Here is a 24,590-nt window from a genome sequence, read left to right on the forward strand (position 1 = left end):
CATAGAACTTGACTATCTTCTAGGAATCAAGAAATTATATAATGCTAAGGGGAGTATATAATGTTAATGAGTTTATATATTATTCTACCATACATCTCTGTCATTTTCTTATTAAAAATTTATTGCATTATCTGCATGAAATAAAGTGCAGAGTGTTTGGTTTAATGAGTTTTGGCAACTGTATACATCTGCGTGTACACCTATTACTGGGTGTATTAGTCAGAATTTCCAGATAAACAGAACAAATGGGAGACAGATGATAGACAAATAGATAGATAGATAGATAGTTGATAGATAGATGATAGATGTATATAGACAGAGACAGAGATATAGAAATAGATATATAGGAAGAGATTTATCATGAGTGATTTGCATATATGATTATGGAGGCTAGGAAGTCCCACAGTCTGCCAACTGCAAGCTGGAGACCCAGGAAAGCCAGTGCTGTAGCTCTTATTCCAAATCTAAAGGACTGAGAACCAGAATGGCCAACGGTGTCAGTACCTGTCTGAATCCTAAGGCTCCAGAACCAGGGCGACAGAACCTTGATGTCCAAGGGCAGGAAAAGACGGGTGTCCTAGCTCAAGCAGAGAGCAAATTTTCCCTTCCTCCACCTTTTTGTTCTCTTCAGGCCCTCAATGTATTGGATGAAGCCCACTTGCATTGGTGAAGAAAATTTCCTTTACTCAGCCTACCGATTCAAATGCTGATCTGTTCTGGAAACACTCCCAAAGACACACTCAGAAATAATATTTTACTAGTTATCTGGTTATCCCTTAACCTAGTCAAGTTGACACATAAAATGAACCATCATAGGGGCAATGTTTGTATTTATCCTGCTTGAGTTTCCTGAGCTTCTTAAATTTGTAGTGGGTGTCTTTCATCCATTTTGAAGGCTCTCAGCTGTTATGTCTTTATTTCTTCTGCCGCATTTTCACTCTCTTTTTCTTTTATGGCAAGCTGGTTGTGCACTAGGCCATATCATGTTCTACCATAGATCTCCAATTCTTTCTTTTTCTTTTTTAGCCTTTTTTTAAAAACTGTTTTTCAGTACAGACTTTTTTTGTTATTATTAATTCAAGTTCATTTTTTCCACTGTTCAGTACATTAATTTTTAGAATTCATCAGTGACTTATTTATGATGTATTTTAATTTAACATTTTTTTCCATTTTATTCTTTTTATTGGTTTCTTTGTCTCTGATAATTTCCCCGTAACATAATACACATTGCTCACAATTTTAAGTATGTACTTGGGCATTTTTATTATAATTACTTTAGAGCCACTTTCAGAAAACATCAGTAGCAGGGAAATCTAGTTTCTGCTTCTGCTGATAGTTTCTTTTATGACCATGTGTCATATGTTCTTATTTATTCCTGTGTATTGTGATACTAGTGTAATATTGTTAATCTATTAAAATGACATACCCTTTCTTGAGCCAGACTGAGTGGGGAGCTGAATCAATCTGATCAGTAGATGAGTAAGATCTGGATTTTTTGAATGTTTAATTTGATTCAGTTTACTAATAGGTTCAATTTTTTTTTTTTTTTTTTTTTTTTTTTTTTGCGGTACACGGGCCTCTCACTGTTGTGGCCTCTCCCGTTGCGGAGCACAGGCTCTGGACTCGCAGGCCCAGTAGCCATGGCTCACGGGCCCAGCCACTCCACGGCATGTGGGATCTTCCCGGACCGGGGCACGAACCTGCGTCCCCTGCATCGGCAGGCGGACTCTCAACCACTGCGCCACCAGGAAAGCCCAGGTTCAAATATTTTTAACCATAAGGTCAGACCTTTTCCTTCTTTGGGAGATATGAGGAAAGATGAGATTCTATAGATCTTTTTGTGCTTTACAGCTGAGGCTCGATTTTTGGCACTGTAATTCTCTTTATGCTCTATACCCTACTGTCAGCTTTCTGTTCAATGTGAAATAATTCTTTCTCTTTAGTCTTGACTATTCTTTCTGTGCCTAGAGAGATCTTTTTGAAGGATTTGTGTAAGAGGGGTTTCTCTCAGAATTTTGTCATCTCCCTCTTACCTCCATCTACAGTAGATTTTCCTATTTTCAATGCTCTATCAATAATGAGAAGAGCCATAGGTCTCTACTCTCTTATTAAATGTGGATCACTTTCCATAAAGTATTTCACTTATTATTTTTTTTTTTTTTTTTGCATATTAGTTCTCTGATGATTTCAGGGAAGCTAGGATATTTAAGCAGGTCTGGCTTGTTGGGCTGTTTATGTGAAAGCTACAATCTGTTGCAACTATCTAGAACACAAAAGAAACAGAGGTCTCTCTCTCTCTCACACACACATATGCACTTTTGTTGTTTTGCTGATAACAAATAATTAATTTATTAGCAAGACTTTCCATTCATTTATCAACAAGATGCTTTGTAGACCTATGGCTAAGAGACGATGTTAATATGCAGCCACTTACTCCTTTCTAGGACTGGTAAATAACCTAGTCGGAACATCTTCAAAAAAGGAAATTCCATGTTATTTTAGGTAAAGTTATTCAATGTTGAACCATCACTGCAGTCTGGGCATTTCCTCTTGTGTGATCTTTATTCTGTTATTTAAGGTGTTTTAATTTATACTTAAATTTTTCCATGTTCTTAAATATGATTATTAGGTTTATCTTAAGAATATGCTCTTTAGAATAGCTTTCTCAAGTGATTTGCTAATATCTTTAGGTGTTCTTTGTAAAGAATTATTAATTTTTTGTCCATCTCATTTTAACTATAATAGAGTTTGCCATGATTTTACTGCAACCTATTTCTTGCTTGGTCTCCAACAAGAAAAGGAAACAGGAGAAGAATAAGTGAGCTGTCATGGTTCTCAAAAATCTTATATTAAGCCTCACTATCATTTATTTTTTATCATTTTAATCTTTAAGAAAACAAATATTAACATGTTTTAAATACCCATCAAGTGTCAAATCTAGAATCCATTAGCAAACATAACAGATATGAACATGTGCATGTATGAGAGTGACTGTAAAAATACAGCCCAATTTTCCCCCAACCCTTCAGTTGGTCTCACGAGCTTCCCTTTTCTGAAGTTGCCAGAATGACCCCAAATTTTCTTTTATTTGTTTATAAAAAATGTTAGATCCATTTTAGTCATCATCCTTCATCCTATTATATTCTCATAGTAACTCTTCATTAAGAAAAACATTTGGAACTGGTTGGCTTTAGTTTGGAAAATCCTAGATTTGCTATTGTTTTCCTTGACATGGTTTAAATAGAACTTTGTTTTACACTCTGCAACATGCTGAGGAAGAGTCTATAAAGTACTGAAATATTCATGTTTGTGATCCATTGTAGTCATTCCCTAGTGCCTTCTGGGTTTTGCAAGAATGAAACAAAGAGGAGTTATATAAGTATCAGCAGTATCGCGGCCTTTCAAAATAAACTTTACAAATGAAGTGTTTGCGAACAGTTTGTGTTTGTCAGAGATAAACTACTGAAACTAAGCAAACTTGGTAATTTATTAGAGTTTGCAGAACACATAGACAAAGAGCAGGTTATTATTTTAATAGTTGTACCTAGGTAACTCAGATAAATATTGAGATACAATGCTTGGGAAAATTATTTCTACTTGTAAAATTAGAGAAACATAAATGATTGTACATATTCAAGGACCATATTGTAACACAATAAAAATTAACATGAAAATTATGACATTTGGATTTTATTATCTCCTTTTAATTACTATGCATGATAATAAAGTTATTAGGTCTATAGTCATTAAATATATTTTATGTCAAAGAGATTAATAAAACAGTGTCAAGTTGGGGTGTGATGTCACAAAGACAGCAAAATAAGAGGACCCCAGCCTCCATTCCCCCATGGTTATCAATTACTAGGCAACTATTCATGAACAAAAATTGCTTTGGGAGAGCTCATGAGTCTATGTAATAGACTTCGACAGGATAGTGGAAAAAGAAAACACTAAGAATAATCACACACAAAAAGAAGGAAGAACAGCCTCATTTTTCCTGCATTACCCCACCCCCAGCAATACCAAAAGGGAACTCACCAGCTAGAATAGTTCCCCTCCCTGGGAAAGGGAGAGTGAGATGAGAGACCAGCTTCTCCAACCTTTCAGAGCACCCTCAAAGGACCTGCTTTGGTCTCAGCCCTCCCAGAGACCAGCAAAGCTGAGACAAGTAGAGGCACCTAGGAACAAGGAAGAAGAGCAGCCGCCTTATAACAGGAGGAACTGTGGTTTCCAGTAAGCTACTCTGCAGAGGACCCCAGCAGCTATTGCCACGGAAGAAATCAAGGACCACCACAGCTGCCTCGGACTCCTTGCAGATTTCATCAGTTTTTACCCCACAGGTATTTGTGTTGGCAGATGCCAGCCATCTGGGTCCCCAGCCCTGCTTTGTTTTCTCCGCCCTCACTAGAGCCTGGGATCCACGTGGCAGCCAACCCTGGCCTCAGTGGCTGCGTGAGTGCAAGATGCTAGCCTGGACCCCTGCAGTTATCCCTCACTACCAGGGAAACGCTTGAGATTAGCCCTTCCAGTTGTGCACTTGCACGCTGCTGACCTGACCTCATTGGCCTCTACTGCCATGTGTGTGACCTTAGTGAGATCCTGCCGCCACAAAAGTGCCCACCAATAGCCAATGCCTCCATAGCTGCTTGTGCTTGTGGGCCCAGATTCAGCCCTATCTCTAGTCCCTGGGTTGCACCATTGAGCTCAACTAGCTAGGGACCCTCCTGGCAAGGGCTGAGGCCAACAGCAGGCACACTGGTGGCTGCGGGGTGCCTGCTGTAGGTATATATTACCACAGATGCTGGGTCTCCCCACAGGCCCAGGACAGTGGAGGCTGGTATCTGGAATCAGGCCAGGTGTGAGCAGATGCACAACTGGAGGGGCTAATTGCAGGTGGGCATGGTGGTGCAGGTCAGTGATGGGAGACGGGGCTGGGTCTGGGTCCACAAGCAGCTGAGCATGCCCAGCCTGTTGGTGCACACATCTGTGGCTGCAGGGTCTCCCTGCAAGCTGTACACATGGCCGTGGAGACAAGGCATGTATATATATTTTACTATCGTATCCTTGTAGCTCAAACTACAACCTGGCACAGAATAGAAAGAATAATTGTTAAAAATTAATAATCAAACATTTAGATGTATTATTTTTGTTTTACAGAAAAAAAATTAAAATCCCATCCAAGCTAAAAAAGGATGAGATGTAAAGCACAAATTTAGAATTTACAGTTCTCTTATTCCTGTTTTGAAAATAATGTAAGAAAACCATAAATGAAGTCCTTTACTTAACAATGAATCATCTTTTAAATTTGCTGTTAGTATAATTCAGTAAACTGGTAATGTAGCAGAGATAATTTCTTCTAATATGTAAGAAGCTAAATTTTCAAATAACTTAAATGATCAATCCTTCTCTAAACAATTTAATAACACAAGAATATGACATAAAACATCCAACCTCCTTTAAGAGTAGATCTGATTGCATTTTCAGAAATTACAAAAATTTGCTTCAATGCCTGAGTACATTTAACATATGTGCTTTGTTTGGAAGCTAAGTTAATTTAATAATAACATTTAAGAGTGTAGTATTAGAGAAACATACAATCTTGTTTTCTCTGATCTATCCACAAAATAACTGCCTTAGATACTAACCTAAATGATTCCTCAATAAACTTTATGTATTTAAGTACATCCCTGCAAAACGCTCAGATTTCTCCACTTAAATATTTCCAGAGCACCAGGCCAGCAAAGACTATCAGCATCTGGAGACAGCATTTTCAGACAGATTGGTACAAGATGAAATTAGTAGGAGATGAAAAAAGGAGAAGGATTTAAACTTGGGACTCAGGATGGTTAAATGTCTTACCAATGACACCAGGAAATGAAAATCATCAGATTTGAGGCTTATGTTCTTTGTACTACATGATGAAGGAAGACTTGTACATAAATTCCTTTTTTTTCCCCCAAAGAATGAAATCTCCTTACTAAACTCTAAAAAATATCTCAGCCACGCCATCTCTGGGATAAATAGTAGAACAAAATCATTATGCACATGTGTGTGTGTGTGTGTAGTATGTGTTTAAATATGTGTGCCTGTGTGTTGTGGTAAGTGTTTAGATGTGTTGATTCCAAAATAAATCATTTCTACTTGTATGTAGTGGCACTAGTAGTACCTGTGGTACCTTGTAGGATTGTTGTCCTGGACTCTTTACTCCCTCCGGCAAGGTAACTTTGCTGTGCCCTCCCTCTCTGGGCAGAGTATATTCACTCTGCCACATTGATGATGGTACTTACCAAGTGACTTGTATCCATCACCTATATGTGATACAGTGAGAGACACCTTGAGTAGAAGAGAAATACACATTCATTATTTCCTTTCTTTTCCTTCCCACCATCTCTTCCCTCTGTTCTTCACTTTTCATTTAATACCAAACATTACTTAACTTTTTCCCCATAACTGCACTCTTCTAGCATCTGGGAAGGACAAATGATTTATTCTAACCCTTTAGGGACTTACCATAGATGAGGAGATGGGGTTACTGGTTGTGAAGAGAGAGAAGGAAAAGTTCCTAACTAATGCATTACATTACAGTGTAGGACACAGAGATTTAGTCAAAGTTCAAGAGGACCATTCAAAAAGAAACCATTACTTTCACTTTGTGAAGTAAAGAAGATCTTGAAGGTGATGAAAATTTGCACATTCATTACAATTTCTGTAACAGTAGTATCAAAAATGCGTATAAAACATATTTTATTTATTCTTCAAATATTTATTCATTTTAAATACACATTCCCTACCAGATATTGCTAGTGAACCTACAACAATAAAACAGGAAATTGAAAATCAGATCACTTAAATTTTCATTTGGTCCATTGTACTAGTCTCATTTGTCCTCTCCTCATATAAGACTGTCTATGAATATTTTCATGGTTGTTAATTCTATTATCCTTGAAGGTAACTTTAGAGTATGAAGGGTAAATTAATTGCTTTTAATGTTTATAAGGATGACAGTAGGGTATTCAGCTTGTGTCACTAACAGTTTTCTTGATTCAGCAACTACTTTAAAATAGTTTTCTAATATACTAGAGTGTTATAATTAACTGACAATTTATGCTTTCTAATCTGTAAAGACTAAGCAGAGATTAATAGTTGATATTTATCTACAAAATTACTAAATGAAAATAATGAGACATGCAGATAGATAATTTTTCTAAAGGAATTAAATATTTTATCAGCTTGTTTAAATATTTTATCAGCTTAAGTTTTATCAGAAGTTGACTGATTCTGTTGAGAAGCTCACCTGGTCATTTTAGAAACATGCTAATTCTACTCTTCTCCCTCTGAAGGGCAGAAGGTACTACCTAATGAATTTTCAGGAGTCAGGTCTCGGCTTCAGACCTTGCATTGTAAATCTTAAGACACGGACTGGAGCATCAAGCACAGTCACTCAAGTTTGGTGCAAGAGTGTTATTTGTACTTTTTAGCATTTCTTTGTTATGGTTCTTGAGGTAATTGTGAATATTTTACATTAAATTTTTAGGAAAAAAGATTGTCATCATGTTTCCTTAGTTTTATATTTAATCTCTGACAATTCTGTATAATTTTATTACTAAACATTGACAAGTAAATTTTCAGTAGGCTAAGGCATTTTACTCTGGACATTTTTAAAATTTAATTTTCTCTTGCTGATCAATTGTCTTTTCTCTAGCAGAATGCCCTTGAAATTATAAATCTGAACTTAATAAAATGAATTGCCTTTTGAATAGAATTAGTTTTTTAAGTGAGCAAAAGATACATTTATATGTTCTTCCCTTCACCTTTACTCTGTTCAATCTACTTCAGAGTCTGTTTGCTATATTGCTTAAGTTTATTCCAAATGCATCTACCATCTCATATTAGCATCTACCAATATAACCCAAACTTCCTAAACTTTGATGGATGCTTCCATTTGTTCTTCCTGTTTCCATTTCTGAGTTCCTAAAATATCAGTACTATTCTCCAAGCAGCCAAGGTTATCTTTCAAAAAAAAAAAAAATACTCTCATTATCATAACCCTTCCTTGCACAAAATCCCCCAATACTTTTCCTTTGCAATGAGAATAAAAAGCAAACATTTTTTCATGGCCTACAAGACTATCTGGTTCTTGCCTATTTCTCTGCTACCTTATACTACATTCCTTCTTCATCTCTACACCATATACATAGTAACTTCTCCTTCCTCTTTTAATGTTTCAAGTTTATTTCTTTAAAGAGACATCCTCTGACATCCCTGACTACAGTAACTGCCTCATAATTCTGCTTAGCTCACTGTCTTCATGAAATGTATCAACATTTATTTTATCTGGTTAATTTATTTACTAGTTTTAAAATTATATCTCCTCAATAGAAAGGGACCTTTTCTGTATTGTGACGTGCTAAAATCCCAGTAAGTAAGACAATTCATGATATATGTTAGTCATTTAAATCACTTTTAAAGTCAATTTGTGGGATGAAAAGTGTATTAAATAATACAGTGCTACTTGCAATATATGTTGTTTTGTATGGCATCTGTAGAAATTGAAGCTTATTTTCTTAATATTATAAGACTCCCCCACCCCACCCCTCAAATAGCCTATGCCCTGACATAATCATCTCCCCTTGAGTGTGGGCAGGAACTGAGTTTATGACAGGCCATGACATCCAGAGTTAGGTTATGCCCTATGACAATGGTGAAGGGATTTTCCAGATGTAATTAAGAAACCTAATCAGAAAAAAAAAAAAAAAGAAACCTAATCGGTTGAATTTTAGTTAATAAAAAGAGCAGACTTTCCTGTTGAACCTGACCTAATAAGATGTATCCTTAAGGGAGGCTGGAAGCAGTAACAGAAGCCCTTTTGGCCTTGTTGGTGATAAATGATTCAAGGACACAGATTCACTCCATCTTGTTATTTCAACATAAACAAGGACATTGTCCTTTTACACATGTTCAGATTGTACTCATGATAACAGGAAGGCACCGGTTGAAGTTAGAGACTCTCTTTTTATTTGAAGATGACACAGAGGAGCAAAGAATAGAAAGTATTATCTAATCTAGTATCTTTGTAGATCCAATTAATAAGCTTTACATATAATAATAAAGTTGATTTCATATGAAGTTTTATTCCCTCAGCCATGTATCACTATAAATAGCTGTGAATACAGAATATTCATTTTGTAAAGAGTAAAGTCACATTATTTTATGAGATGAACATTTGAGATGAATAATGCATTTTGGTAGAACAATTTTATTACATTAAAATGTTCTGTTTAGGTATTTGAATTAAAGTATCTAATTATAAAGTACTGTGTATTCCACTTTATATTAAATTTAATATCATTTTTTTCTAGACAGTGAGAAACCAAGGCTGTTAAATGTCAGTTATATTCCTTAGAATTTTTGCTTCACTTTTAATTTGTCATTTTTCAGATTTTATACAGAGCAGAAATCTTGTATAACCTTAGAAACTTTGAACAGTTACCTAATTAAGGTTCTTCAAACATGCTTTATAATTTTACAACCAAGCTTTCACTTCAGGAATGTTTAAGTGTTCATTCTTCTTACAAGTTATAGCCCAGAGAGTAAGACCATTATGCTTACACACAAAATATGTGATTTCCGATATAAGAGAAACTTGTTCAGTTTTTCTCTTTGTTGAAGTAATCTTCCTGATCCATGAAAGTAAGGATAAAATAGTATAAAATTTGTGTTTTGGTCTTTTAAATTCTAATTTTTTTCCCTTAATATGTGGTTTTTGTTTTGTTTTGTTTTGGTAGACTGAGTCTGTACGAACTGCCATTTCAATCAAGTAAATTAACATTGGATTGTAATAACACAATGTATTTTTTCAGTTGAAAATGTATTAGAAAATAGTCTAGACCAAAAAGCTGGAAATGGGAGTCAAAGTAAGTTCTCCTTTAAGTACTACCTAAAAAAAATTAACCTTTCCCTGGATTTTCCAAAGTTTTGTTTTACAGTAACTCAGGAAAATCATGAGTATTTGAGACAATCCATTCTATTTATCTTGTATTTACACTTTAAGAATGTAATTTCTAATTAAACAAACATTAAGAATAGTGTTCCAAAAGGTTCCATGAATTTAACAGTGTTTAACTTGCCTCTGATCCCACCATTATTCACTTAAGAATGGTCGTTTGATGGACTTGTCAGGTCACTGAAAGTGCATCTCTTACTAACCCACTGAACTGAGATTTAAACATAAAATATAAAGTATATATCTATATATTATATAAGTGTATGTAATATATATATATATATATGATTGCCTCTTACTCAAGAGAATACTAGAGCTTATATTACAAACCTTATTTTTGTAATAGTTTTGGTCTTTTTGAGATTATTATAAGGGGAGATTATTTTCAGAACATCTCACAATATAAATAAGCTTTTTAACTCTTCTATTGGATTATAGTTATCACAAAAGAGTTATAAGGTTCAGCATTATTTTTCTCATCATTAAGTTACCTTGTAGAACACTAAACTCAAAAGAGTATTAGAGTTTCCCACAGTTTTAGACTAAGTAGGAGGTAGAATTTTAATTGAATCTCAGATTTTCTGTTACCAATTTCTGTTTGAATAATTAGACTGATATAACTGCTGCTCTACAAACAGGAAGACAGAAACCTCTTGTAGGAAACAGAGGAACATAGGCAATATATCTTGCAAAACGTTTGTGGGTAAGGTTTGCAAAAAAAGGTTTGGGGTGAGAAGAATAACTAAAATATTCTGTTTACGATACAAGGACAGAGGATGCAGATTATTCATAAGGAATGCTAGCTTCAGAAACTTTTCATTTCGAATCTATTAAAAATCAGTTGCTCAGGAAGAGAATTTTTTAAAATATGTGGTTTGTGCTTGGGATAATCAATTTCTCATACTCTGTAACAATAGCTGCATTGCATTCATTTAGAATAAAGTTTATTCCTTAAACTTGTCTCTTCATCTTCTGGCTATAATTCTTTCCAGAGGGCACTCCTGCAGACTGTTCAAATAGTACACAATCTTCTCCACCACACCTTCTATCTATGAATCTAAAACTGGGAGGCAATCCTCTGTGTTCCTCATTGCTGTTTTTTAAATGAAGTTCCATTCCTCTTTTCTAGAAATCTCCATCTTTTAATCACACATCTTCAGACACCCCCAGATCTCTCATTGGAATTCTCTGCTGACAACCATAGTGTACCTCATCTTAAAAACTTTATTTCCTACTCATTTCCATTGTCTCCAACACAACTCATTTTAGAATTGCTGGTGATTTTAGCATCTACTAATTGACCCTCACAACAGCTGGCCCTCTCAGTTTCTTGACCTCTCATTACTGATGTAGTTGTTGCTTTGCAGCCTCCTCCTAGCTTCTGGGTATAACCTGAAACTGAGTTCCCCAGTACGGGGAGGGCAGGAAAAGACTGAAGAAAAAGGCAAACCACTCCAGATTAGTAGGTGGCAGGTTTAATAAGCAAGGGAATTTACTTAAGAGGCTTGTCCTCAGTGACTGCAAGAGAAGCAGATTCCATACCCTGCCCCCAGAATCTTAAAAAAGTTTATATAGAGGCCTTAAATGAGTTCAGTCATGTACCTAGTCCAGGTAGCTTCAATACAACATTTCTATTCAAGGCTGTCTCCCTGGGGCAGTTTCTGGGAGCAGGAAAGACAAGTGGACTGCACATTCCAAGGATGGGCTTGGTGAGGGTGGGGAAATTCCATTTACCTGGTTCTGACTTGTGGTCAAGCCTTTTTGAAGGCCTCCTCCAACTGTGGTCTACCACCTACCTCAACCTTGCACTCCTGAAACCGAATCCTTACAAATAATGATATCACCTCAACAGTTTCAACTTTATGTATCTTACTCTCCACCTATAATCCCCTACATTTAGGGTTCATTCCCCCTATGACCCTGAAAATTCTCATACCCCGCCTGAACTAGTATGCTATAGATCCTACCACTTTTACCTCACCACTTGGATATATCCACTTTCCTAATTTCCCAGTTAAATTTTTGCACTGACTTACCATTTGCCTACATCGCCAACCGACTTAAATCACTCTATCCCTTATTATAATTATTTTGCATTATCATGTCTAGCTAATTAGCTCTTCATCATAGTGCCTCTCAATAGCGTCTTTTCCTGGGTAGTTGAGTAAAGCCGGAGGAAAAACAAGCTGACTGATCTCATTCTATATTTGTATCACTAACTTTAGCAGTAGAGTTCTTATGGTGACTAGCAATCATATTTTTCTCTCCTTATCTACTCACTATTAACTCTCTCTATGATTTTTTTCAAGGCTTCTTCTCTCTCTCTTCCAGTAACTTTCCTCTATTCTCACTCTTGGATGATGGTATTGACATTCTAAATTGGGCTTAAAATATCATAAAATTTACCATCTTCACCATTTTTCAGTGTACAGTTCAGAAGTGTTAAATATATTTACATTGTTGTAAAACAGATCTCCAGAACCTTTGACTTTGACATTATTCAGAAAGAGAAATAATTAGAAGTGAACACCCACCAGTGCCTCGGTGCAGACCAGCACATTTTTCAACATGCCTGCATTGACCACATGCTTAATTTGGTCACTCTGCATGAGATACCCAAACTCATGAAAAAGCTAACACTTTCACAAGTGTAGTATGCCTATCCCCACTATCTTATTCAAGAGCATTAGAGCAGCGCTTTTCTTCTCTTGCTTCCTCTCTACTTGACCATGCCCATCAATAGACATGCTTTCTGCCATCTTAAATACAACTTTCTTAACCATACTTCCCCTCTCCAGCTACTATTTTATTTTTCTTCTCCTATTAAAAGCAAACAAACAGACAAACAAAACCTCCTAGAAGGAATGTATATTATATGCCTCCAATTGGTTTCTTCTCATTCTCTCTTAATGTAATATCAGTAGTTTTTCTTCTACCACTATTCAGAAACCGTTTTTGCAATACCACCTATGTTGCTAAATGTGAAGTTAAATTTTCAGTCTCTACCTCAATTAACTAGGTACTTCAAATTTCCCAGACCACTTAACACTGGATGCCTTGGGGCTCATTCCTGTTATATCACCTCTGAACTTCAGATACATATCTGTCTACTTAGTTGACATTTATTTTAGGATATCCAATAAATATACCATGCATCAGTAGCTCATTCCTTTTTATTGCTAAATAATATTCCATTGTATGATATAGCACAGTTGTCTATCCATTTACCAATTAATTGGAAATTTAGGTTGTTTCTAAATTTTTGGCTGCTTTGAATAATGCTCCTATGAACATCCATGTACAAGACTTTGTGTGAACCTATGTTTTCATTCCTCTTAGGTTTATATCTATAATTGGAATTTCTGGGCTATTTGGTAGTTTTATGTTTGATTCTTTAAGAAACAACCTTTTGCAAAGTGGCTGTACCATTTTACTTTCCTACCAGCAATGGATTTGGGTTCCTATTACTTTATATCCTCACCATCATTTGTTTTTATTTATTATAGCCATTCTGGTAGGTAAAAAATTACATCTTATTATAGTTTTGATTTGCATTTCCCTATTGAATATTATTTTTTCATGTCCTCATTAACAATTTGTATACCTTCATCTGTGAAATATCTCATCATATCTTTTTCCCATTTCTTGATTTCTCATTTTGTGCTGTTTATCTTATTGATGTGTAAGAGACTTTTATTGGATGTGTGTTTACTATTATTGTATCACAGTCTATTTTGTTTGTTCATTTTTCATTTCACCTTCTCAGTGAGACCTTCCCTAGCCATAATATGTACAGTTGCAATCAGCCTACAACTGGCTATCACCATTTGCTTTCTTATTTTTTATTAATATTACATATCATCATCTAACATAATACAGGTTTTATTTATTTAATAATTTTGATGTCTTTGTCTCTTTATTAGAATGTAGTCTATGAAGAAAACATTTTTTAATCTCTCTGTCACTGCTTTGTACTTAACACATTGTAGGCTCTCATTATAATTAATCATTCTAAGAAAAGGATGGTTCAAGAAATTCAAGCAAAATAAATGTCCTTAAAATAACTGTGCATCATTCCTTTTTTTTTTGTATTGTAAAATAATAATACCCTCAGGTTTTTACTGGAGAGATGTGTATTTCCTTCTGAAAGTCTAGCTATTGAGTATTATAACTAACACATATAATATCAAATTATGTTAATAATTGTGATGCATTCATAGAAATATAGAATTTAATGCAATGCATAAGGACATATTGTGTATCTGTAAAATAATTTTGCTGTCCAAATAATTTTATTATGATTTTGTTTTTTAAACTCTTTTCATAAACAGATAAAAATTGATCAGTATTCAGTAATGAACAAAACACCTATAACCTTTTGTCAAGCTTTAGAAAAATTAGTGTTATTGCCTTGTTCTTATCTTACAGCTAGTTCTACAACTAAATCAATCTTGAGTTTGTTTTTAGCTTCCTGCCTACTTAGGTTTAGAACCAATCTATTATGAGCTGTCTGAGGTTCTTTTCTGGATCCTAAAGTAATCTCATCCCTAATGCTTTCATACAGTAACCACTTAATCTTCTTCATAGAGTGGGCAGAATAACCTTACACTTTACTTTTCTAATAAAATGTTTCTTCGCTAAGAATTTCAAGTAGGAGAAGAACTGGGCTATCTCATTCGGGCACACATGAAGTACACACCCAGCTCATTCACAAATTAAACAGTTTTTGAATTGCTGGTTTTATTTAATGTGTATAAAAATCTATATTTTTAAAATCTCTTTTTAACACAAATAAAAAAGAGAGAAATAATTCTCGCTTCCTCTGTGGAGAACTTAAGGAAAGTAAGTAGATTTTTAAAAATTGAATTCTTTCATTTTACTGATGATAAATATGAATAAGTCACTTAAATTTTATATATCAATTCCAGCACTTAAAAAATGGAGATGACAATAATATTTAGCTAACCTATTGGGAACATGAATAATGTATGTTTGGTATATTATATATTCTAAACTATTGAGCAAATACATGTTATGCTTTTTAAAACACCTATTGGAAGATTTTGAAACACATAGTTTACTAAACATTTGTTTTCTCAATTCACAGTTGATATGAAATGATCATAAAGCTACACTGTTTTATGGAGACCATTTAGTTTTCCAATAGTAGTGTCTGGTATATATAATAGAGGAATGAGAGACAGAAAGAGAGAGAAAGACAGAGAGAAAGGGACTCTATTAAGTTACTTGATGATAATCAAAATATTTAAATGAAAGCAATATTTTATAATAAGTTTTTAAATTTATTCTTCTTTATCCTCACATTCTGTTTGGTCTTGGAATATATATTTTTTAAATTAGTGTTCTTAAGTGTCATCATAAAGTGCAAGTTCACTAAATTCCTTATGATACCATGTTACCTTTGTCAAAAATATAGACACACACACACACACAGAGGTATGATAAAATTGAGTTAAGTTTAAAGAGTTTAACATAAATTTGGATACAATATTTCAGAATTGTTTCTCTTTATTTAACCAAGTTACAAATATAATTTCTCCAGGTTGACATAGACAGATAAGATTAATAATATAAGATTTGATTCTAGAAAAAAAATCTAAATCTAATTAACCTGAGTATGTGATCTCTTTTCACTTAATTTACATTTTCCTTCATGTAATATATGTGTCCTAAATGCTTGAAACCACCTTATTCACTACAAATTTAACTAAAATACCCTACACATCATAAAGTTGAACTAACATTGTCTTTGAATTAGTGAAAAATAGCGTCATTTTCATAAATTTCTAGGCAAATAACATGCATTTCAGTATGGAAATGCAAATTTATTATCTTACAATTTAGTTTGCTTGCTAATTAACTTAAAATTACTTTTTTTCCCCTATGATACCATAGACATATTTTTGACACTATTTCCCTAGGCCCCTAAATTTATAGTTTGTTATATATTTTGTGGATAATATTTATTGAATAATTGAAATTTCTCAGAATAAGTTAAAGTATGGTGAGAAGATTTTTGATAGTATTTATTCAGAAGTTGAAAAGTCATCCAATTCATTTTCTTGAAACTGAACATTATAGTAAAAACTTTACAAGCAAATGTCTAGTAAAATTAAATCCAGAATTTTTTTCTTTCATTTTTAAAATTTTAGATTTCTTTTTTATTGAGTGACATCTATTTTGTTTTCTTTTTTTCACTGGAGTATAGTTGCTTTACAATATTGTGTTAGTTTATACTGTACAGCAAAATGAATCAGCTATACATATACTTATATCCCCTCTTTTTTGGATTTCCTTCTCATTTAGGTCACCACAGAGCACTGAGTAGAGTTCCCTGTGCTATACAGTAGGTTCTCATTAGTTATTTTTTTTATACATAGTATCAGTAGTGTATATATGTTAATCCCAATCTCCCAATTCATCCCAACCTGTCCATCTGCTTCCCCGTTGGTATCCATGTTTGTTCTGTACATCTGTGTCTCTATTTCTGCTTTGTAACTAAGATCGTCTATACCAATTTTTTCAGATTCCACATATATGAGTTAATATACGATATTTGTTTTTCTCTTTCTGACTTACTTCACTCTGTATGACATTTATTGATATAACATTATATAAGTTTCATGTTGTACATTATATGTCTACTTCTGTGTGCCCTACAACGTGCCCGCCACCAAAAATTTAGTTTCCATCCATCATTACAGTTGATCCCCTTCATTCATTTCACCCTCTCCAGCACCTTCAATTCTCTGTTCTCTGTTTCTACATATATTTTAAACCCAGAGAGCAGTTTATAACTGTTCTGAGAAGTATGCTATTATACATTTAAGGGTATTGTTCTGTAAATTGGCATTTTAAAAAGCATAAAATACAATGCTTTTTCTTTAAAGAATTTACATTAGCCCTAAAGAAAATCTTGTTTTGTGAGATTAGCTAATGTGGTTTTCACTCAGTAATACATCCCCCCAATTAAAACTGTTGAACAAGATTTCTTAAACAGTGAAAATGCATAATACCATATAGTCACTGTAATGCTAAAAGTATTTGCACAATTCTCTCATTCTCATGAATGTTTGTCCACTTTTCTAACATATATATTTGATGTGTTTTTCAAAAACATCTATGTCAGAAAACATTTCAAAGTATATTTTAAAATATTTACATACATCATATACCTAGCATAAACAATAAAACCCAAATGTTAATTCTTATAAATCATACTACTAATGAATCACTCAATTTATTCTAATAATTTCTCAAAAATGATAGTTTTTAATATTTTATATTAAGTAAAATACTTTAAGAGCATAAAACTATTTTATTACAAAAACATTTTAAAAATAGACTGATTTTTATTCATAGAAAATTTCCAAAATATATAATTCTATTGATAAGATTATGTTAAAAGTAGAAAATGACCTGTTATGAATAGAAAGACACAGGACTAATTTCCATTTGGAAATGACTTGAGATCATCTTTAGAGGGCAGCACCTAACTAGGGAAAGAGGTATTTCAGGTCTAAGCAGGAATTTGAGTACATATTATAATGGCTAAAACTGGCAGTTAAAAGTTGATTGTCCATTAAACTATCACTTATTCACAATTCAAATATAAAAAGAGGCTAAACAACAGCATCTAATAGTAACCTAAATTTGTAATGCAGTTGCAAAATACACTTTATTGAACATCACCAGAGGTTAAAAGCATATATATTTTGTCAATTAACATTGAAGCACATGGAGCAAATTTTCTTTATTCCTAGCATAGTAATACATAGCAACAGTAATTCATGCATTAACAACCATGTTTTATGAAAAAAAGAGAGTAGGAATGTATTTCACATTTAATTTGGATGATAGCAAAAGAATTGAAAAAAAGATACAAATAGTGATGTAAAATGAATGAGGCTCTTCCTATATTACTTTATAGTTTTAATGAGGCTAGAATTTTAAAACATGGGTCAGAAAACTTTTGCTCCATGTTACTTGAATTTTAAAAAAAGAATGATAGTTAAGAATTATACAGTGAAATATTTTAATAATTACTTTATTAAGCATGCTCACATTAATGAAGCAATTGTTCCATCACTCCATGATTGTGTAATGGGAATATCGTATCTGCATATAATCATTATTTCTGGAAATCCTTGATATGATAAAACAGTCTTCTGAACTTTTCTATACCCAATGACAATCCTTTTGTAAAGTTTTCAAACTATAAAAGACAAACTAAGACACTTCAAGAATTGTATAAACTGGACTCTAATAATCTTAGTGCTTAACATTAGAGACTGGGTGTGTTATTACTTATTTATGTATAAATGAATCACTTACACATATAATTAACAAATAATTTACTATCTCACCAGTAGATTATCAAAACTACCATACAGAGCAGACCCTCATCCATTTATCCATTCAACAAATATTTATGGAGCATGTACTCATGCTAAGCATTCCTAGGAGCTGCCCAAGACTTCACAATATAGGCTCCTGTCTCATGAAACATTAAATTACCAGTCTTCTCATTTTACTTTTAGATAGGATGTGTGTGTGTCTCTGTGTGTGTGTGTAGTGACAAATGGGTACAGAGGCAGTTGTTCTGACTGCCCCATCAAGAAAAAACCTTCTTGTTTCTTTAGCACAATGTGATAAATTTTACTCATATAATATTTTAACTAAGGTAGTAGAAAAAGCATTTTCTACAATATTCTGTGCTTATGCTGTTATCTGTAAAACCACTTAAAATAATTTTTATTTTAAAATGTGGCTAAATTTAAAAGATACAAATATGTCTACAGTATTCTAACCCTTAATCATACATTTTAATTGGCTGTAATAGCTTATTAAAAAAATGAAGACATATAATTAGCATAATAATTTTAAGGAAATCTATTAACTCACTTTTACTTTTATCCAGTTCTTTAATTTTAATTTAAAAATATATGGTTTTAAGGGCATTACTTATTAGTAGTTACAGCAACTAGCCTGGTTTAGAGATTTAAAAATCAGACATTATAGACTAATTATTACTGTTGTACAGATCTCTGCATTCAAATGAAGTTCCAGGCATGCATGTAAAACTAAGATGAAGATGAAAGGGAGTTTTATTAAGACATTTATCTCCATGAAAAAGGCAAAATCTTGGCCTTGTCAGTTCTCAAGTTTTTATTAAGTATCTATAAAATACAGATAAGCCTTTATGTTGTCAAAATATCAATTTTAATGGAATGCATGGAAGATCCAGGGTGAAGCTTAAATTTGAATAGCATGATATACTATGAAATTACTAAAAAAGAGCAGAGGTGTGCAAGTATATTTTATGCTGACCTTAGATAAATAGCCCCACAAATTATAAAGCAGCTATTTTTTTGACATGAAAGAAACTTCAGTCAGAAAAGAGAATAACATGTTTTGTTTGTTCCTTAATATTAGTCTGCAAAGCCAATGTATTTCTTGTCATATTATTATTATTATTATATTGCTTTACTTACCTTGAATGACTTACCTTGTGATTAACTTTTGAATTATTATTATTTTACATGTTATATTTTAATTCCAAGGTTTTCAAGGACTTTAAATACCATAAAGTTGAAGAAAGTTTAATAAGACTTCAACTTTATGGTATTTAAAGTCCTTGAAAACCTTGCAATTAAAATATAACATGTAAAATAATTTTGACATTTCTTCATTTGGCCTCTGTTATGCTGAACAATATTTGCAGCTGTGTAAACCATATGTTCTCCAGTATCTGTTGAAAGAAAGCTAGTATTTGTAACTTAAACCTGAAATGTTTACAGAAATTTTTGAACATTTCAATAGATGCATGAAGATTTTTATCTTACTTACTTGAAAACTATATTCAACAGAGTTGATTTCCCTCAGAATCTTCCCATGGTTTTGAAATTCTCATAAGCATGCCAACTTTCATTTCATTCACATCTTATGTGGCATCATATTAAACAAATCTTAAGGTCCCCTGATATTACTATACTTCCTATTTTCTCATTGTCTTCTACTGATGACAAATATTGGCTACAGAAACTGTGGTTGCATAATGTGGTTAGGACGCTGTCCATGGGCCTCTTTATTGTTTAGGCAAAATACGTACATGGGAGGTTTAGACAGTTCCATTATGGGCAGAATGGCTCAATCTTCATATTTGGGCACTTCATTCTCTTCCACAAAGCCCCGCAAGGCAAAAGTTTTTCTAATGTTTTAATTGGCTTACCATATAAAAATTAATTGTATCAACCTGTGAACTGAACTCTCAGCACCATATGTTGCTTTGGAAGATAGTCTCTGATAATTTTATTTATTACCCTCATTAAGTGATCCAATAAACTTCATACAATCATGATCTGTCATTGCAGATAACATTTATTATGAAAGTATACAGACAGAGGGTGTCCTCACATCATTTAAAGAGGCCGTGTTATGTTTCAAATTGATACATAAAACCATGAACTGTGTCACCTGGTGGCTGTCCACTGACCAACAAAATCTGTTCCCAAATTTGTTAATTTCTCCATTGCTGATGCCCTGAAGACTGTTTTTAGTTGCATCCACTTTTTGGCTCGTTTAATTTTATTTGTTCTCATGATTTCAAGGATCTTAATTGCCATCCTTAGATCATTGCCTTATTTGCTGGCACCTTTATTTTAAACGGTCCATATCTGAAGCTAGTGCTTTTTCTTTTACTTTACCCTGAAGCACTTCACTAACAGTGTTGCTGAAGCAGAAGCCACTAGGAATGAGCTAATATTCTATAAACTCTAGTGTGATAACAACCAGGGTCATACTCATGTGGTGAGCACCTATTGCTATGGGCTTACTCCAGATCAGGGAAAGTCGGTTTGGCAGACAAGACAAAAGCCCAAGTGGCTCATTGCTGGCAGTATTATCACTGCTTACATACATTCCTGGCCTTCTTTCTTTGGTTTCTATGTTACCACATATGTCTCCTATTCCTGCATGTTTTAACAATATTTTTCATTGCCATCCTCCTTAAACCAATCTTGAAAATTTACAGTTTCTCTAGATTCAACCTTAGTGTCTCTTTATCTAGACAATCCTAACTATCCCATATCTTTAAATTCCATCTGTAATTCTCCAGTTGAAAAATATCAATGCTAAACAGGGAGATCAGCTCGGTGCTTTGTGACCACTTAGAGGGGTGAGATAGGGAGGGTGGGAGGGAGACGCAAGAGGGAGGGAATACGGGGATATATGTGTACGTATAGCTGATTCACTTTGTTATAGAGCAGAAACTAACACATCATTGTAAAGCACTTATACTCCAATAAAGATGTTAAACAAAAAGAAAAATATCAATGCTAATTCCAGTTATTTTTCTGATTCCAAATCAAGATGGCAACTAACACTTCATAGCTTCTTTTGGTATCTTGAAATCAATTCAGACCCAGTCTAAACTGAAGTTGTTTTTACCCAACTGAGTCCTTACTAAGAGTCCTCTATCTGTGAAAATGGCAGTATTATAACCAGAGACACTTATGCCACCCTTATATCCAGTAAATCACCAATTTCTCTCAACTTTTTCCTTTTATCCATACATGTCTATATATTCCCATTACCACTAGTTCAAGCTTTCATCATATTTTTTCCTACACTATTGTAATAACCCTCAAACTTATTTCAATATATCCATCTTTCTCAATGTCAATCAAGTTTTATAGAGCAGTCAATGTAATATTTTTTGGATAATAAGACAAAATTACCAATTCTCTTCTTTATAATACTCTCCAACAGATTGTTATTCTTAAGATAATTTTTAAAAAATCCTTAATATAGCCTAAAATTTCTGTATTATCTGGCTCTGTCTATTCCTTAGGCATCATATCATTTCATTATAAAATCAGGGATACTCTAGCTGTTTTGAATTCCTGGTAAGCAGCAGACTCCCCCTGGATTCAATGCTTTTGCACTTATTATTTCCTCTACCTTGAATATTGCTCCATTTGTCCTTAACCCTAATACTAACCCTTACTCTTTATGGGTTCAGATTCAAAGTCACTTTGTCACCAATGTTTTCTCTGATAGTTCCTGATACTATAAAAGGTCCATATTGTTTGCTCTTATTTCAAACTGTTTTCCCTCTTTTTGTTACCTATTAAATATCTATAATAATTTTTTTAAATTATTGATTTCATACATCTACCCCCAATATACTTAAATTCTACCAAAAAAGCCAGCCTTATCAGTGTCAGTATATGACAATTTGTCAAGCAATGTTTAGAAAATGAATGAATAACTGGATTATTACTTTTGTAATAACAAGCATTTCTACTTTGATAGAATATTAATGTTACATAAAATTTTTACTCTAAGTTACATCTAGAGTGTTTATTTCTATTTGAAAGAGAATATTTAAATATCGGCAATTAATCATAATAATGTTTCTTGTTTGAATTGCTGATGTTATAATGATAGGATGTGATGAGTACCTACATCATCCCAGGTTGAGGGATTCCTAAATTGAAGTTTAAGTGTAGGAATTGGCATTTGGCCTTCAGAGGCTTAGGCTAAAGCTGAATACAGATCATTTGGTCAAATTCTGAGACTGAAGCTGAGCATCAGTGTTATAGTCCTTAATAAAAGTTACTACTATGCATTGTTATATAAGTGGAATGTCGATTAGTGTTGATAAGGAAGAATTAACTTTTTATGTTTGTTTGAATGTTTTATGATGTAACGTCAGTGTCATTAAAGTGAAAAAATATTATGCTGAACAAAAAAAGATTCTAGCAGAGTTTTATTAAAAAGGACTGAAATGTAAAAAATTAATGAATGAATTATTTTGTCTATTTCTTACAATTCTATATCAGATCTCAGTGAGGGCAAAATAAAATCATACTTTGGCTGAGATTATTTATACAAATTTTTTACTGTAATTTCTACAATAATTTTATATACTACTTTGTATAATTAGGAATGACATGGAGATCACTCATTAGCAAATCCTTATTTTTTTATTCTCATAGTGAAAGTTCAGATGTGAAAATAGATCACAAATTCAATTCGATTTTGAAAAACACAATCAAAGAATCTAGTTGATCTTTGATTTGCTGGGGATCAGTTTCTGTTTCTACTGGTATAAACTCCATGAGAATGGAGATTCTTTTTTTCATATTCCCAGCACTTAGAATGGAGGATAGCATATGGTAAATACTGAATGAAAAGTTACTGAACAAATTACATGAATGTATTAATCATTAAAACATTTTAAATAAAGTATATTTAATATGGAATAGAGAAAATATACTTAGCATTTAGAGAGAAGTAGTAATTTGGCATAAGATTTCTCTCTGCCAGCCCTTTTATTTAATTGCCCAGAGTTGACTTTTCTCCAGTACATTTGAGCGATTATTATTTTTTTAATTATTTATAATTTTAAATGAAACATAAATAACAAACTACTTGTAAATATTCGAAATTGTCATTGTTAAATTATTGCTATGCAAATACCAGGGAAGAAAACCTGTGCAAATATCCACCTTTAGCTTCATATGTCAACAAGTACACATACACACTTCTAAAATACTATTACAATGTTAATGATGGAAAATTTTACTTACAAAGTTTTTATTGTTCTATAGGAGAATTTTGAAACCTTTAAATCATTGATCACTGAGAACATCACCATGTAGCTTCAGTATGATTGCATAGAACACAGATACTCAGTTCAGAATACTTTTCATGCAAGGAGAAAAAGAAAAATCAGAGTTTTTAATAAAAACTTTCAAGTGCAATAAATTAAAAAATATACTTTTAGTCACAATTAAAAATATGTACATGTAACATTACTTTTATTTCAATTTTATTTATTGATGATTAATGAAATTAAATCCTTTTTTCTCACTGTGATTTCCTTTTACCTGTCTTTAACTGCTACTTTCCTTTCAATCTTACAGTGGAGGATAATTGAAATTATGTCTATGACTTGGAAACTGACCAGTATTCTGAAATGTGAGTTACCTTCTTAGTTTTAATTATCATCTTTTTGTATACGTAATGTATTACTTTGAATACTATAAAGCAGTGGCATAATGGAAAGGAGACATATTACCAAACTGACACAGTCTTCAAACCCCCAGGCATCATCATTCATAAACTTTGAATGACAATGAGATAAGCCTATTTTCCTTTATAAAATGTACAAACTGCATTAAAAAAAAAATTAAAGCGCCTCTAGCCAATTAGTTGTGTGCCTTTAACCCTTAGTATCATAATGGAACTGGAAAGAGAGCTTGTAGTAGTGTTTGGATGTCTCTGTAACTCCCCCCACTCATTTTTCTTAGTCCTCTCTCCATGTAAGTTTTATTCTACGAATATTTAAACAATAACTAAGGACAATTCTGTAGAATGTCCGTTTAAAAATAAAAATCACTTGCTTCTTAGCTGTTCCCTACTCACTTTGGAATAACTTCTGTTCTAATGACTGGAGAAATTTCTCTCAGTCTCCTAAATACTTTATCTGGTTCTAAAATCTCCAAGTTGAATAAGAAGACATTTTGGTCCAGCTACCAAATAGATATAAAAATATTCA

General features: G+C 33.2%; 1 pseudogene; it reads left to right on the forward strand.

Annotated features, from left to right (window-relative positions):
- Nucleotides 1–484: 484 nt before the first annotated feature.
- LOC115853302 (MOB kinase activator 1A-like) overlaps nt 485–24,590 on the forward strand; it is a 67,005-nt pseudogene continuing 42,899 nt past the window's right edge.

The sequence above is a fragment of the Globicephala melas genome, chromosome 18, assembly GCF_963455315.2.
Source record: "Globicephala melas chromosome 18, mGloMel1.2, whole genome shotgun sequence".
Classification (NCBI taxonomy): Eukaryota; Metazoa; Chordata; class Mammalia; order Artiodactyla; family Delphinidae; genus Globicephala; species Globicephala melas.